The sequence below is a fragment of the Pinus tabuliformis genome, chromosome 2_2 (genome assembly GCF_031772625.1).
Source record: "Pinus tabuliformis cultivar Carrire ecotype Pingquan chromosome 2_2, CPIR1, whole genome shotgun sequence".
In the NCBI taxonomy this organism is placed as follows: Eukaryota; Viridiplantae; Streptophyta; class Pinopsida; order Pinales; family Pinaceae; genus Pinus; species Pinus tabuliformis.
Genome location: NC_142300.1, coordinates 161,131,835 through 161,146,565, shown reverse-complemented (window position 1 = coordinate 161,146,565; position 14,731 = coordinate 161,131,835).

Below are 14,731 nucleotides of genomic sequence, written 5' to 3'. Positions count from 1 at the left end.
CACCCTTGAGAGGCTGTTCAGCCTCGATTGTTAGTGCATGTGGGAGAACACCGGGTCCTAATGAAGGATGGTGTTCCGAAATAATGTTGTTGATACTAGAGTTACAGAAATGTAAGCAGCATGCGCTCTCTCTACAAGAGGGAATGATCTCGCTCAAGGCACACAAAAGGATGATGGAATCACTCAAGGAGAAATGGTTAAAGGAAGAGTGGGAGAGAGAATGGGAAGCGCGGAGACATAAGGAAGCCATGAAGAAAAAGGACAAACAACTACAGCTGTTACAGCGGCAGGTTCTGGATCTGATAAAGGACAAGACAAAGCTCTGTGAGCTTTCCTAGAACCTACTAGGATGCAGGCGGCCTTCCCCATCGTATCCAATGTTCCTCTGGGAACGTTATTATTTATTTCAGTTAAAAGAAGTTTTTTGGAACATGCCTTATTTGGGTTCTTCTACCTGTACTTTTCTTGAAATTTTTCATACTTGCAATTTCGATGAATAGATCTTGCACTGTGAGCTATTTTTGCATAACATAATGTGTGAGTATGTCAGCACAAATATGATAGCAAGTGTCTTCTCTTATATGGGATATTTGCAGTTGCGGACTTTCCTTTCATTTATGAGAAACCAAATCAAATGGAATATGGCCATGAAATCAACCGAAACTAATGAAGAAAAGGCAATATTATGGGTCAGAGCAGAACCAGGAATGGTTTATGAACTCAGGAATGAGTTTAAGTTTTTCTTGAGCACCCTAAGGGTCAGCGAACAATCATCCACTTACAGAAAGAGGATTGTGAGGATTTTCCTCAATTTTCATGCACAGATGAAAAGTCAAGCGCTAGCAGGGTGCCTTAAGCGCACCGAGGCTTGTAGCGTTGAGTTGCAAGAAGGAGATCCTTTTGAATACAGAAATTTCGTGGTTGTTGTTACACAGGTACCCGAATATGCTCGGGTAGTGCAGACATTGGGGGCATTCTGGATCGGACTTAGATTTAAATTTCCTTTGATTTGGTTACCAGTAGAAGAATATCAGTCGGACTACCACCTATGCGACTATGAAGAAGAATCTTGGCCGCGACAGTTGATGGCTACTCAAGGGTACAGAGCTCTGGGTGAAGACACTATTGGTGCCCATACTTTTATAGACTTGCATTGGGGTATAGCAGGAGGAGATGAGGTTTTGCATGGGGACATGCAGTTGCTTCAGTTGGGGGGAGATGTTGGGTGTGACTTTTATACTTGTTTTCTACACTTTCTTTCCCCAGTTTTGATCCTCTTTTCCTCCAGGCCCATGAAAATTCACATGTTAATCACCATTTTTCTCATTTATATAGCCTATTTCACCATCATGTTATTTTTCCATGTTTTGTTGAATATTACGATACAATATTCCTTTTTGTGGCTAACTAGGGTGAGAATTGGAGAAGTATTTTGGAACCTCTTCTTTTTTTCAGGTGTTTCTTGCAGGGACGAGGTTATGGAGTGAACAGGCCATGCTGATCGGTTTCAGAGCAGGGTAGAGCAGATTACTGTTACACCTTGTATGTTGTTACAGGTTGTTGTTACACACTGTATGCTGTTACAGGTTGTTGTTACACAACATGGTGATACAGATGACCGTTGTATCACCAGATGAACTTGGAGCATTAATAGATGCAGATGTTGCATATTGGGAGCCGAAGGACTAAGCTGGTACATGGTAGAACCGAGAGGAGCTAAGAGAGCATGCTACATCAGGCAGATGGTAAGAATATGTTGTTGAGGGTAGATTGGTTGTCAATGGATTGACACCAAGCCCTAGTTTCATACCTTATATCAATGGATGTATGAGGGCCATTATCCCTAGTACGGGAGCCTTAGACTATTGTATTATTCAGGTTGATTAATATAACAAAGTTGGGTTGAAAATTTGAAAAATTTGTTTATATTTGTGCACGTGTGATTTACTGTTGTTTATATTCCACTGTAATATGTTGTGATACTTGGTTTGGTAGTGTCAGTGAGTTAATATTTTATCCTCGACACCAAGGTCATGTAAATACAACATGGTATTAGAGCTACTTTGAAGGGAGAGTGAATCATAGTGTGCACACGAAGCAACTCAAAGGGAGTTGTGGGTGTCTAAATCATGGAGCAGCGAGTTCAGTTGAAGACATGGAGATGTGGTTTTGACTGGCATGACAGTGAGATTGTCTAGGAGTTCTGGTGGATTAGCAAAGAACCTGGTGAATAACAGTTTGTTGTAGGGCAGATTGATGGTCATGGACTTTTGTTGATTTGCCATGGATTGTTGGGACAAATCAAGGATTTATTTGAAATGAATGAGATCAGGATGATCGAGATTGCTTCATGTGATGGACTACATATTTACATACTAGAGTCTTCATCAGATCATAATGTTGTAAATCCGACATGGGAGGGATTTTCATAAGTGATATATGATCCAGGAGGATGAGTGCTTGCAGGAGTAACTTAGTGGAGATCATGTAGGCTCAACGGGAGTCTAGCCTTAGAGGGAGTAACCCTATGGAGGTTTTGGATCATCAGGTTCACATGTGATGAGGTAGAGGCACTACTAATATTGTAGGATTCATTCTACAAAGTATGTTGTAGTGATGGACACTAGATGGGCTAGTGTCGCCAAAGAAGATGGATACTTCCTTGTGTTGGAAGTACCTCCCTCACTAACAGGGGATGTTGGAAGTACTCCAAACCCTAGGCTAGAAGGTTGTAGAGGAGTTGGCACACAAAAGTCTTTGGTGGACTTGAAACCAAAGCTTGGGGTTTCATACCCATTGGTGTTGGGGCCAAAACCATGGAGAGAATTGGACATGTGATGGATGAATATGATATAAAACATTGAGAGAAATCAAAAACAACAAAATTCATTGAATTCTGAGTTGTCCTTGTGGAGATATTAATTTTTGAAGTTGTGGAGTGGGTTTGGTTAAGGGTGGCCTAGTAGTTGGATACCTTATGACAACTAAACAAGCCCTCCTGGAAAAAAATTTAAAGCCACATGTCAAGGTATAAATAAAACACATGTGTGAGGACATTTTCATCCATCTAATTTGCAATCACATCAAGGATAATCTCTGAAAGAGGTAGCGGATCTTAGGTAGGAATAAAAGAAGGTCAGGAACATGAGTTTGATAGGGTTTTATCTGTGATTAGGTATGATTTTCTTGGCAGTTAGGCAGCAGGTTTGAGGTAGAATTCTAGATGAGCAGAGAACATGTCTTGGACAAATTTTTGGGCATATTTGAGGCATCTTCCTTAATAGATCAGTTCGCAGTTGAGAGGTAATTTTGGGTGAATTTTGTGCATGTTTTTATGGTGTTTTTTTCACTGCTCTAGGCCGTAGAGAAAGGCTGCTACAACAAAAAAAATTGTTGATTAGTTGTAAGGTCCGAGAGGGCTAGTGAGACCCCCTTTCCTAGCCACAAACATCTAGAGAAAGTCGCAGCCCAAACAATGGTGGTTATCTTTGCTAAAGGGTTGGTTGTATTGTTGTAGCAGGTTTGTACATTGTTGGGTCGTTTGTGGAGGTTCCAAGGCCTTAAACTATGCATAAGGATGCCTAGAAGTACAACAAGGACGAGCAACCTAGTAGGGAAAGGGATTCGTAGTGAATTGGAGCAGAAGTAGGGTTGTTGTGATGCCCTAACTAGGGCTCAGAGATTGTACAGATCCCAAGACAAGGTGGCAGTAACATAGAGTTGCAGATGTCATATTGTTTGATGATTGGATGCTAGAGGATGATTGTCTAAGGAGAGGAATGATTGGTGAAGTCTATTAGCAACTAAAAGGAAGGGTGATCCTAAAGGATGGATTCCCTAATGAGTGAGCATATGCTACAACAATGATTGACCCCTCATGGTCTATTGGAGGATAGTGTGAGAGTGCGCCAAGTGTAGATAGTGGATTGGGCATCTATGGTATGTTGGAGGTTAGCGTGATAGTGCCCAAGTTAGAGCCTAGTGTGCACCATCTTCATGGACTTAGGTGGTTGATAGAGTGGAAAAAAAAAAGAGCTCAAGGGTCTAATCAACCAAGAGCATTGTGTACAACCCTAGACTTGTCATGTGGAGAAGGACATCTACAACAGAAGATGGGAATTCCTCCTAGACTGTGTTCATTGTGAGAGATAAGCATCTTTCAGTGATAGGTGGTAGCCCTCTCTGCCCTATGTTAATATTCATTGGAGCAGTGTAGGAAGACTATAGTGGGTTGAAGTGCTTGAGTAGCTAAGGAGAAGCAATGGGAAGTTGTAAGTTGTTCACAAATGGAGTTGTGATCGACTCGACAAGATTCTCAATGTGTTGTGCCCTTGATGGACTAACACACAACTAGTGAGTAGATTTTTGAGTCGAGATTTAGTGGCAATATGGACTTGGAGCATTGATAGAGGTAGATGTTGGAGATTGGGAGCCAAAGGACTAGGCAGGTACAAGGTACATCCGAGAGGAGATGAGAGAGCATGCTACATCAGCCATATGGTCAGAGTATATTGTTGAGGGTAGATTGGTTCTCGATGGATTGAAACCAAGCCCCAGTTTTGTATCTTGTATCAGTGGATGTATGAGGGCCATTATCCATGGTACAGGAGCCCTAGACTATTGTATTATTCAGGTTGATTAATATAATGAAGTTGGGTTGAAATTTTGAAAAAGTTGTCTATATTTGTGCATGTGCGATTTACTATTGTTTATATTCCACTGTAATATGTTGTGATACTTGGTTTGGCAGTGTCAGTGATTTAATATTCTATCCTAGACCCTATGGAGAGTTCCTAGTGTTGGAAGTACCTCCCTCGCTAAGAGGGAGTGTTGATATTCGTAGCTTGGGAGGTACTCAAAACACTAGGCTAGAGGGTTGTAGAGGAGTTGGCACACAAAAGTTTTTTGTGGGCTTGAAAGCCAAGCTTGGGGTTTTGTACCCATCGATGTTGGGGCCAAAACCATGGAGAGAAATGGACATGTGATGGATGGAGATGATAGAGGACATTGAGAGGAATCCAACACAATGAAATTGTCAAATTACGATTTGTCCTTAAGGAGATATTAATTTTTGAAGTTCTGGAGTGGGCTTGGTTAAGGTCGGCCTAGTAGTTGGAGACCTTATGAAAGCTAGACAAGCCCTCTTGGACGTTTTGTTGAAGCCACATGTGAAGGTATAAATAAAACACATGTGTGAGGACATTTTCACCTATCCAACGTGCAATCACATCAAGGATTATCTCTAAAAAAGGAATCAGATCTGAGGCAGGAAGAAAAGAAGGCCAAGAGCACGAGTTTGAGAGGTTTTTCTCTGTGATTAGGTGTGATTTTCTTGGCATCTAGGTCATAGGTCTAAGGCAGACTTCTAGATGAGCCGAGGACATGTCTTGGACAAATTTGAGGCGCCTTCCTTGTTAGATCGGGCCGCAGTTCAGAGGTAAGGTTGGGTGAATTTTGGGCATGTTCTTACGGTGTTTTTTTCATTGTTCTGGGATGTAGAGAAAGGATGTTACAACATCAAGTTTTGTTGATTGTTTGAGAGGGTTGAGACGGCTAGTGAGACCCTCTCTCCTAGCTGCAAACATCTAGAGAAGGTTGCAGCCCTAACAATGGAGGTTACCTTTACTAGAGGGTTGGCTTGTATTGTTGTAGCAGGTTTGTATGTCTTTGGGTGGTTTTTGGTGGTTACAAGGCCTTAAAAAATGCATAAGGATGCATATAAGGAAAACAAGGATGAGCAATGTTGGGACTCATAAATGTCATATTTTCATCCACATTTTTCTTCACTATTCCTTACATTTCATCATCCCATTAACCTTTTATCATATCATCTTCATACATACATTTGGGTTTCACCTTCTTATTTTCCATTTTATTCATTTTTGTATTACAAGCAAATATATGATTAATTATTAGAAAATATACATATTTTTATATATATCTCAAGAATATGTGAGTTTTGTGATGTGTAGGAAATATGTGAAGAATTAATTCCAAGAGACTTATCCATATCTCCTCCACCATATTAAGGAGATAATTATGCAAGCCTATTCCTAAGGAGAAAAGCATGGAAGATTTGGTTGGCATATCTTATCCTATTCCTGAGGAGCAAATCATGGGGGAATTTGTTGGCATATCTTATCCTATTCCTAAGGAGAAAATCATGGAGGATTTGGTTGGCATATCTTATCCAATTCCTAAGGAGAAGATCATGGAGGATTTGGTTGGAATATCTTATCCAAGATATGTGAGAGATTTATGGAGGATTCAAAGAGATCATATTTTGTAATAATGGGAAAGTAGATTAGTGGATGATCATTATGAGTTGTTACTCATCCCATTGTATAAATAGGAGTACAATCTCCTCCATTTGTAATCTGGAAGTTTTTGTAATCTTAGAATTTTGGAGTATGTAATCTTAGAAGCTTAGAGTTGTAATCTTAGAGTTGGTTTGTAATGAAGATTTTGAAATAAAGGATCATACTTCAATTTTGCTTCTACATCTGAGTCTCCACTGAAGTGGTGTGCTGGTGGAGTTATGGAGGGCCCCCATGGTCTCACTTGCATGCTTATTTGTTTATAATTTACTTTATGTTTTTGTTTGATTTCAGCTTTCAAGTTTTATTAAATGTTCTAATATTGGAAGGATCTTATTTGAAAGTGTTTTTGTAAAAGAACCATAAGATCCCATACAATGATTAGATCTAGTTTTATTTCATTTCAGCTTTTAATTTCTTATTAGATGTTCTAATGTTGGAAGAGATCTTGTAGAATATGTTCTTGTAAGAGAATCATAGATCTCAGACAATTGTTAGATCTAAGTTTGATTAGTCATTGAAAGAGATCTTAATGAATATGTTCCTGTAAGGGGACTTTAAGATCTTGGACAAATTAGGAATCTTTCTAGATCTATATATTTTAGATAAGAACTTCTAAGTTTACCTTCCCGGGTTGACATTAAATTAAACTCTAATTTGCATCCGCATTTTAGACCACACATTTTGGCGCCGTTGCCGGGGAATTGCAACTAGAAGGATTTAGTAATTGTTTTTATGCATTTGTTTTTATGGACTAATTTGTGGAACTTGGTGACAGCAGGTTCGTAAAGGAGTTTAAAGTTTGGAGCATTCTTTTTTTTTCATTTTCGCACATAGATAATTTAAATTCAGTTTTTATTTTAAACCCCCCATTTCTCACTAATCCATCTACAGATGAGGGATTTGACAATGTTGAACATGTACTTCTTGGAGAGCAAGGATAATAACCTTGAGCCAACTCTAAGACAGGTTTCTCACATACTTGCAAAACATAATGTAAAATTTTTAAATCTTGATGTGAGCATGTTCAAATTTTTAGTCCGTAGATGGCTTCACTGGAAGCATGCTTTTACTTAGAAAATAAAACATCTTTTAAGTTAATGTAGAATAGATTAGAAAAAATAAAAATGAGATCTCATTAGAAGTCATTAGAAGTCGTTATTATTAGAAGTTTTTAGTTTTGTTTTCAAAAAAATAAATCATCATGAATAAATTCAGTGGCACATCTTTGCATTTCTATGTCTTGTTTCTGTATCACGGGTGAGCCAGGAGCTTGATTATCGGAAATATTTTTCTTCCGAGACTCTAATTTCCCCCGTGGCATTGCAGAAAGAGTGTAGATAATGCAAGGTTTTGTCACAGATCTTAATTGTGTTTTATCCATCCATGCTAACCTGCATAAATAAAAATAAATCAAGAGATTAGTATGCTCTCTTCTCGCGCTTCGTGCGATCTGGAAGATCAGAAAATCTATTGATTTATTCCAATAAAAATACTCTTGCTGGAGAACTAATCTGCAATGCGACAATAAAGAATTTTGTGAATGAGAAAAAGATCATCTTCAAAACGCAACCCCTTAAAAACGTCAGTTTTGAAAAGTAGTTTGTGATCAAAGCAGGGAAAATATAGTCAAACAAAGACATGGGTTTTTTTCCATAATAGAATGAGTTATATAACCCAGAAATCGTTTTCTTAAATTCCTAACGGTCTAAGAGGAAATCGTGGTTCTTTGGGACCCTATTTTGGTAACTACATGAAGAAAAACGGTTTTTACAATTAATATGCAGAGGAATTCAAAGTTACATAAAAGCCGAATTTTTCATTGATTCTAGAGGATTTTGTGTGTTTTTTAGGATATTGAAAAAAAAATTCCATTTTAGTGTTAATTTATTTTTAGAAATTTTCTATATTAGTTTTCAATTAATTTCTTTATTTTAAAAAAGAAAATTGATTTTTTTAATTTTGTTATTAAAAAAAAAAATTGAATTTCATTCTTTTGTTTTTTATTAAAAAAAAAATTCACAAAATTCATGCAGGTCTGAAAATAAAAAAAAATGGAACACTTGGAAACAAATTTTGAGGATCGATTTATCAAACATTTGGAGGATTCTATAAATGATGATTATCTTGTTTCAATAGCTTCAAGTTGGCATAACATATTTCTGTTTAATTCTTTTATATCACATACTAATATGCAGACCACAACAGATCTTTCTAATTCCAATCTTTTTGCCGAGTATATTTCATTTGACCCAAACATGGAGTATTACTTTTCATGGTTATTTTAAAAATGGATTGATTTTAATATCATGATTAAGTCAATTTCAACACTTTGATTGTCCTTAATATGTTTTATTTGGTATGAAATTTTTGCGTAAGAATCATGAAGGAAATGGCCATTTCTTCTTGAACACACTTATGTTTTCTTTCTGCCAAGTTTTTTTTACAGGTTACAGGATAATCAAGTGATCATAAGGAGATTACATTCTGACGACAATTGGTCTTCCAAAGACTAAATTCATGAAAAATTCTAAAGACAAATCCAACTCCACAACCACTACCTTGCACCTCCCTTTTTGACGCAGATTTTGAATTCCACCAATTGTAAATCCATAAAGCATGAAATTTCCATATCAATTTTTCACAGCAAGAGTTCATCTTCATACACCATGCATTTTTCATGACTTCATACATATTTGCCTTCTAGTTTTCCTTTTGAATAAAACTCATTCCCTTTCCATGATTAGATTGCCTTGTTTTCCTCGCCATGCTGATCCACACTGCTTGTCCGTGAGTTCTTTCCATTATAGTCCTACCAAATCTTTTTGTACAAACTCGCGTTGACTGATGTGGGATTCCTTAAGGCCCACCTTTCAACAAGTCTTGCCCCATCGACATCAGCACCTTATCTGAGAAATAGACTAGAGTCCCTTGATCTTCAGATCTTGCAAGTGGCTCGACCTTGACACATCCATTCGCAAAACGCAAGATGTACTCAGGTACCTTGGCACTCATTGACATCAATGGTGAGTTGCCTTGCATTGGTTAACGGCATACGTCAATGGCCGGTAATCCAATGATTTCTATTCATGCTCGACATCGACACATTCATTCGCATGTTTATAATTGTACCATTGGGTTTGTAGCGGGTGAAGACTATACATTTTTTCACAACTCCCTCAGCAGTTACAGCAGCATTCATTCTGATCTATGAGAGTACCATAGTTCCACTTTCAGCGTTTATCTTTTCCATGATTCAGCATCAGCAGTTCAGATTCCTTCATTTCCCAAGATCCAGTAACAACAACATCAGTCACATTTTCCTGATCCAACAGCAGCAACAACAACTACATTCCTCTTGCATAGTTCATCATTCTTGGGTAAGTAGAGGTATGTTGTTTACTAATCTTTAATCATGCAATTCCTTATATGCTAACTTGAATATTTTGGAAAATTCCCTCACCATACTACATTTCCTTTCATGAGCCATGTCAAGTTGCATGAGGACATGCAACCAATTCAGTTGAGGGGGGGAGAACTATATTCACTTCCATGATTCCATTTCTTCACCACACTACATATTCACTTCCATGATTCCATTTCTTCACCACTATCACTCCATTTTTTCTCATTTACCATTCACCAACATTTATTTTCCAATGATACTTTGTTGCACTTTGCTTCATACGTAATATCGGCATGCTTCTTTAATATTACAAAAGGACTTTCTTATGCAGATTTATAGCTTATGATTTCCAGTGAGTGTTTACATTATTATTGAAGAAAAGAGAACAGAAAACGAAATGAATGTTGTTAACACAAGAACCAACATTCTTTGTATTCATGGTTGTCACAGAAGAACCAACCATAAGAAAATGTAAGTTGTTACTCATGTCTTTCACATATCTTGGAAACATTCATTATTAAATACATCATCATGTAAATCCAAAGTTGTTCAAGATGCCAAATGTCCTTAAAGAGACCCATGCATAGTTGCATGAGGACATGCAACAAGTTCAGTTGGGGAGGATGTTGGGACTCATAAATGTCATATTTTCATCCACCTTTTTCTTCACTATTCCTTACATTTCATCATCTCATTAACCTTTTATCATATTATCTTCATACATACATTTGGGTTTCACCTTCTTATTTTCCATTTTATTCATTTTTATATTACAAGTGAATTTATGATTAATTATTAGAAAATATACATATTTTTATATATATCTCAAGAATATGTTAGTTTTGTGATGTGTAGGAAATATGTGAAGAATTAATTCCAAGAGACTTATCCATATCTCCTCCACCATATTAAGGAGATAATTATGCAAGCCTATTCCTAAGGAGAAAAGCATGGAGGATTTGGTTGGCATATCCTATCCTATTCCTAAGGAGCAAATCATGGAGGATTTGGTTGGCATATCTTATCCTATTCCTAAAAAGAAAATCATGGAGGATTTGGTTGGCATATCTTATCCAATTCCTAAGGAGAAGATCATGGAGGATTTGGTTGGCATATCTTATCCAAGATATGTGAGAGATTTATGGAGGATTCAAAGGGATCATATTTTGTAATAATGGGAAATTAGATTAGTGGATGATCAATATGAGTTTTAACTCATCCCATTGTATAAATAGGAGTACAATCTCCTCCATTTGTAATCTGGAAGTTTTTGTAATCTTATAATTTTGGAGTATGTAATCTTAGAAGCTTAGAGTTGTAATCTTAGAGTTGGTTTGTAATGAAGATTTTGAAATAAAGGATCATACTTCAATTTTGCTTCTACATCTGAGTCTCCACTGAAGTGGTGTGTTGGTGGAGTTATGGAGGGCCCCCATGGCCTCACTTGCATGCTTATTTGTTTATAATTTACTTTATGTTTTTGTTTGATTTCAGCTTTCAAGTTTTATTAAATGTTCTAATATTGGAAGGATCTTATTTGAAAGTGTTTTTGTAAAAGAACCATAAGATCTCATACAATGATTAGATCTAGGTTTATTTCATTTCAGCTTTTAATTTCTTATTAGATGTTCTAATGTTGGAAGAGATCTTATAGAATATGTTATTGTAAGAGAATCATAGATCTCAAAAAATTGTTAGATCTAAGTTTGATTAGTCATTGAAAGAGATCTTAATGAATATGTTCGTGTAGGGGGACTTTAAGATCTTGGACAAATTAGGAATCTTTCTAGATCTATATATTTTAGATAAGCACTTCTAAGTTTACCTTCCTGGGTTGACATTAAATTAAACTCTAATTTGCATCCGCATTTTAGACCACACAAGCAACCTATTTGGGAAAGGGAGCCACAGTGAATTGGAGCAGAAGTAGGGTTGTTGTGATGCCCTAACTAGAGATCAAATATTTCATAGATCCCAAGACAAGGTGGCAGCAACAGGGAGTCATAGATGTCATCTTGTTTGATGATTGGATGCTAGAGGATGACTGTCCTAGGAGAGGATTGATTGGTGAAGTCCATTGGAAACCAAAAGGAAGGGTGATCCTAGAGGTTTGATGCCCTAACCAGTGAGAAGACGCTACAACAAGGATTGGCCACTCGTGGTCTGTTGGAGGGTAGCGTGAGAGTGGGCCAAATGTGGATAGTGGATTGGGAATCTATGGCATTTTGGAGGGAATCATGATGGTGCCCAAGCTAGAGAAAAATGTGCACCATATTCATGGACTTAGGTGGTTGCTAGAGTGGCAAAAGAAGAGCTCAAGGGTCTTATTAGCAAGGAGTAGTGTGTACATCCCTAGACTTGTCATGTGTAGAAGGACATCTAAAGTAGAAGATGGGCAATCCTCCTAGCCCATGTTCACTGTAAGAGATGGGAATCTTGCAATGATAGGTGGCATCCATTCGTGCCCTATGTTAGTCTTCATTGGAGCAGTGCAGGAAGAATGTAGTGGGTTGAAGCCCTTGAGTAGTTGAGGAGCAACAGTGGGCAGTTGTGAGTTGTTCACAGATGGAGTTATGAATGACTCGACAAGAATCTCGATGTGTTGTGCCCTTGATGGAATAAGACACAACTAGTGAGAAAAATTTTGAGCTGAGATTCAGTGGCTAGATGGACTTGGAGCATTGATAGAGGCAAATGTTGTAGATTGGGAGTCGAATGACTATTAGGTACAAGGTACAACCAGAGGCATTGAGAGGGCATGCTACATCATCCAGATGCTTAGAGTATCATGTTGAGGGTAGATTGGTTATTGATGGATTGACACCAAGCCCCAGATTTGTATCTTGTATCAATGGATTTATTAGAGCCATTATCCCTAGTACGAGAGCCCTAGATTGTTGTATTATTCAGATTGATTAATATAACAAAGTTGGGTTGAAATTTTGAAAAAGTTGTCTCTATTTGTGCATGTGTGATTTATTGGTGTTTATATTTCGTTGGAATATGTTGTGATACTTGGTTTGGTAGTGTTAGTGATTTAAGATTCTATACTAGAAACCAAGGTCATGGAAATACAACAATTACATGGTCAAACAAAATACCAAATGACAAACAAAAGATACACTTCTTCAAGTTTATTGAAATTTGTAACTGCTTACACCTATCAAGCATGAGGTGCATAACTTCAATGTGCTTCTTTAGTAGACTAAATATTGTGCAATCATCTTAATATGCCTTTAAGAATTTATGAATGAAAACTTTGAAAGTTGCTACCACCACTCTAGAAAACACTACAAGTGTGTTTTTTCAGACCAAAAGATGTGATTGTATATTGGAAGGATCACATTTTGTTGCAAACGTGGTCTTGTGTCTACTGGTGCAATCTTGAATTGATGATATCCTGAGAATCTATATGTAAATCAATAGGCTTCTTTTCCTCCTACATTCTCCAGTATTTTGTCTATAAATGGGGTAGGGAAAGGGTCATGCACACAAGCATCATTCATCTTCCTTAGGTCCACACAAATCCTTATTTTTTCCATATTCTTGTCCTACGCCGCTATTTGACTTATCCATTCAAATTCTTCCACTTGTTCAATAATCCCAACTTCCAACATTTTTTCTAACTCTTTCTTTTCTTTCTTCTTATAGACTAAGTTCAACCTATAAGGTCTTTGTCTAACTGGCTTTAAAATTGGTTTCAAATGGATCTTCATTTCTCCTAGTTCTCTAGCTATACCTTTCATTTATGAAAAAATGGTTGGAAACAGGTCCTTATATTCACGTAGTAAATAAGAAATATTCCATATTATTTCCTCATCTTAATAGTCTCCAATAAAGGCAAGCTTAGGATTCTCTTCAGTCTTGATGTTCACTTTGCATGTCGTGATAGGCTTGGTGAATCTATAGATTCTAGTTCTATACCTATTACCCCACACTCCCCTTCTATTTCTAGTACCTATAAATTCCTTGTATCATCCTCTTCTTCACATTGCTCTATGACATTCTAGCATTCTATGAATTGTTTGATAGGATGAGAGTGTTTGTGCATGAAACACAAGGGTACTAAATTCTACTCAGTTTGGCCTTCTAATGAAAAAATATTCTCCTTAACAATTTTCAGTGTTATATCTACTAAGGGATCACTTGATTCAAAGCTAAAAGTAACCTTGAAGTTTTGAGTTCTCTCTTCCCAATTTGGTGTTCCTTTGCACATTTTTAGTTATGTATACCAATTTCTAGGGATAATATCCAGTGTATGTATAAACCTATGTAACCATTGTTCTTTTGATATCTTCTTCTTAGTCCATGTTGCGACAAAACCTTTGAGATGAGTTGTTGGACAACTCAAGCTAGTATATGTAAATCCATTGTCTTCTATATTTAGTGTAAATCTTATATGTAGAAAATATCTGCATGTTTTCTAGTTTTCTATTCTATCTTTGGTGTAAGCCACCATTGCGCATAAGTCACTTTTAGAGCTACAACTAAGGCTTGTAATCTGAATTGTTCAAGTAACTGCGAATAAAATGATTTTACAAAGGAATGGAGCATATATCTATCATTCCATCAAGATTTGGGGGATCATGTACCTCTATTCCAACCCATTGGACAATGCAGGTTATGAGCACATCTTGTAGTAGATACTTCATGCAACCTGTGCTGCCAATTTTCAAGTGCTTCATCTAAGTTTGAGGTGCAAGAATTAATACTCAACCAGTTTAACACACCATCAACAACTGGATTAACATAGTCATCCTTATGTGCAGTCACATTGTAAACATTGTGTAAGTCTTCTATGGTAAACCTTTCCCTTACATACTCCACATTTAGACTCCTTTTGCTAGACCTAATGGCAATGTGACCCTCAAGTTTGTTCATTTGAAGATCATTTTCCTACACTTAAGGTTGATTATGACTTGATTATTTAATTCCCAATTAATTCCAAGTAATGTAGAATAAATGTTGGTATCGTCCACAATCTTAATTACTTCAAAATCAACAATGC